The sequence below is a fragment of the Frankliniella occidentalis genome, unplaced genomic scaffold (assembly GCF_000697945.3).
Source record: "Frankliniella occidentalis isolate FOCC.00 unplaced genomic scaffold, Focc_3.1 Scaffold378, whole genome shotgun sequence".
Lineage (NCBI taxonomy): Eukaryota > Metazoa > Arthropoda > Insecta > Thysanoptera > Thripidae > Frankliniella > Frankliniella occidentalis.
In genome coordinates, this window is record NW_026267501.1 from 172,658 (window position 1) to 176,180 (window position 3,523).

A 3,523-nucleotide genomic window follows, 5' to 3' on the forward strand; every position below is an offset into this window, starting at 1 on the left:
GTGGGGTGAGGATTACTTTCCCTTCCTCATGAAATGTAATGATTGGGTCAATCTGAAAGAAAATAAAACTTTATTAGAAGTATGATCAATGTTGAATACTATGGCAAAACATGAAACAAAATAGCTTCACTTACCACGATCGGCGAACGCCCTGAGGCAGGCGCCTCCTGCCTCCAGCCCTGGAGTTGGACAGGCTGAGGTCGGCCTACAACTTCAACTTCGACTTCGGGCTGCCCCCGGAATTCCCGAAGGTGCTCCCGTAGGTTACGGGGGAAGCTGACGGACCCGGTTGGGGGTGATGCCAAGCGGGGGCGGGAGCAGGGGCGTGGGAGAGGTCGTGTGGTTTCTCCTAAAACAGTTAGAAAATAGTGAAACACATATGCCAAAAAGAGGCTAACGTGCTGGAACTTACAAGTGCCACCCACTCTACAGCTTCCTCCTCAAGCCGTCGCTCCGCCCACGGAACCACGAGGTTGAGTGGTTGTGCGATTGGCAACGCCCGGTCAATCATCATGAAACACTGCAAGAAAACGCACGATTGTAAAGAAAACTATTAACAAAAAGTATGAGGACATGACGAAATCGTACAAACTCACATCGGATACAGCCTCGTCCTCGTTTGCTCCACGGGAGGTTGGCGGGGCCAACGGGCCGGGACATGCCGGCTGAGGGGTGCCGGCCACTCCGGGAGCTTCAAAAGATCCCAAGGCTCTGCAAACGCGTTTGTAAAAGAAGTATTACTTTCGTGTCTTAGCGCTGCCTACCCCTCCCCTCCTCCCGCATCGCAGGATCCCTTGTTAAAGGCGACAAACCACTTTGCCACCCCCTCTCCCCTTGCGCAAGCGTCCTCACCCCGTCCCTTCGTCCCTCGCCGTGACACACCGCATTGCACAGCAAAGCTGCCACCCCCTTTCTTGTGCCCTCGCAAACCGCGACAAGTTCAAACATGCTGAAGGGTTCAAAGATTCGAGAAGATTCTCGTCGAAAGAAAGCCCAACACCACACCGCTGCCCTCCCCGGGCCCACCTCCTCAGGCGATCCATATCCGAGGATCTGACATACACTCCGGCGCCGAACGGCGCGGCGCGGCACGGCACGGCGCGGCACGGCACGGCGCGGCGCGGCACGGCGCAATCGCTTCTAGACTATTCCCCGACAGGTTAAAACAAGTGAAGAGTGTGAAGATTCGAGAAGATTTTCGTTGAAGAGGCCAGGCCGACATTGATGATATCAACTTCTTCGTGCCCGATCAAGTCCACTACCATTAACACATTCTTACCCGCCATCGCTATGCCCTCTTTGGTCAACGACTCACAAACGACTGAGCGCTGCGCGGGCGCGACGCGCTGCCGTCGAGCGCGGGGAGCGCTGGCGGGGCGGTGGAGGGGCGAGCGCGACGATGGGGGGTAGCGTCTCGCGGCGGGAAAGGACGCGTCGCCTCCCGCGCTACAGCGTTGCCGCGCGTCCGTCCCGGCTCTCCACAAACGTTTTCATACTCAGGCGCGCGCGGAAATTCAAAATGTCAAGAGAGGGATTCAAACCCCCCGTCCCCCACAGGTGGGACCTGCACTTGAGGCAGCGCCTTAACCACTCGACCATCCTGACATCTCGCTTATGTGTGTGTCGCATTAGGGTTTTGTGTCACCCATACGCGCCGTGACGTGTCCATACGTGTCGTGTCATGACGTGTCGATACGTGTCTCGCTTAGGTTGTGTTACCACCCTTGACTTACGCCCTTCCATCGATCCTCGATAATTTTGGGGGTGGGTTTGCACCCCTTGTTCGATCCTCTGTGTTTTTAGGGGGGTGGGTTCGCACCCCTTCGTCGATCCTCGATTATTATTTAGGGTGTAGGTTAGCAACCCTTGTTCAATCAGCGGGTGAAAACTCTGATGCCGCTCTGAAACAAGGATCGTCATTTAGGCTTTACCCCGGAAAACGCCATTTTGTCGTCCTTAATGTGAGAAAACGGAGAGACCAACTCAAAAGCTGAACACAGCTATGAAATCAGCGTGTTGTTCTGTGTGCATTTCACTTCTTGGGTTTCGAAGAAAGAGGGTCTGTTCCCTAGGAACACACGTTCAATGGCAGACTGTTTCGTCAATTTCATGCAATTCAATCGCTGCATACCTGGTCTCAGTTGCAGGGCGCCGGTTATCTACACTCGTGAGCAAAATTAAAGCACTACATTTTTGACAGGGCGTAATTCCTACGTGCGATGAGGTAGGAGGTTGCCGTTTGGCAGGGAGATTGGCTTATATGTTGGCAACAGACACCTAAAAGCGCACACCTTGATCTCGAACAGTTCGCGAGCTGTGGGGCCTAACGCATCGCGACACCACACTTCGCAGTGTGGTTATGAAACAGAGGTTGCTTTGTGACGCTCCCCTGACCGATTGGGGGGTCGGAACCGGCTGAAAATTTAGGGGAGTACTCTCCTAGGTATAGCCGACATAATGTCGTGTCAAAAAACCGCCCTTGTGACCTTCCAACCCTTCCTAACCACCCCTTAATTGACGAATCATGAATTGATCATTTAAAGACGGCCCCTTGGGTAAAATTGAGCGCCGGCGGTCGCCGTGTGACGTGGGCTCAATGTTTTAATGTCCCCTACCGTTTAGCAGTGATTTCCACCCCCTCCAACCACCCCAGGCCCACCGAAAGCTACCACCCCTAAACCCCACTTTCTGGATCCGCCCCTAAACCGCATGTTTCTGAGTCAAACTTTTCGTAACAATACTCAGATTGACAGATAAACACCCGTGCCATTAAAAACAGCCGAAAACGGAACCAAAAAAACCGTTTTGTTCAACAAATTTACGGCACTTTTGAACGCTTTGTGCAGTTAGGCCCCTTAAAGGACCCTGGGGGGTTCGAAAGGGTGCGCCAGCGTCTGGGTTTGTTCGCAATGTCATCCTGGACAAGACTGTAGGCATTCCACGCAAAAATCCATGAAAACTACTGCACAATTGCCAAAACGTGATCTGGGTGGGCAAAATCAACCCCTGCTTCAGGGGGTTGTACCGGGTGAACGCGTGGGGTGGCCGACTTGGCCCGCCCGTCAAAAGGTGTGCCTGACCTTCATCTTGGAGGGCGCGAGGAATCAGACCCCTTTTCCGATTGCTTCCTGGTGAAATTCGCTACGGCCTGAGACACTACGTGTCCACTCCGGGCGAGAAAGCCGCGCTGTTTGCTGGGAGCGTATGGGCGCTCTCTTCATGGATTTTTTGCGTGGAATGCCTTCAGTCCTTGCGCCTGCTCGTGTAGGGCGATGCAGCGCTTCTTCAACTTATGCTGAAATATATCTTTATCTAGAAGCTCACTTCACTACTATCTCGTCAAATAGGTAACTATTTCTCTGGCGGGTCCATGTGCATGCGTCAAAATTAATGTTTGTCAGCAGTCTTCAAAGAGTAGCGACACTTTTTGCACTCTCTCCCTTTCTCTGTGGGCAGGAAGCACAGGCCCTTGTAGGGCTTAACAAGCAGGCCCGCCCTTTCGCCAAACGGAGTTGCCAGCTCC

At 53.4% G+C, this 3,523-nt stretch overlaps 1 protein-coding gene across 1 annotated transcript in view; it reads right to left on the reverse strand.

Annotated features, from left to right (window-relative positions):
* The window catches only part of LOC127751201 (uncharacterized), a 16,281-nt gene that overhangs the window by 12,085 nt on the left and 673 nt on the right, over positions 1-3,523 (reverse strand). The window lies entirely within an intron of this gene.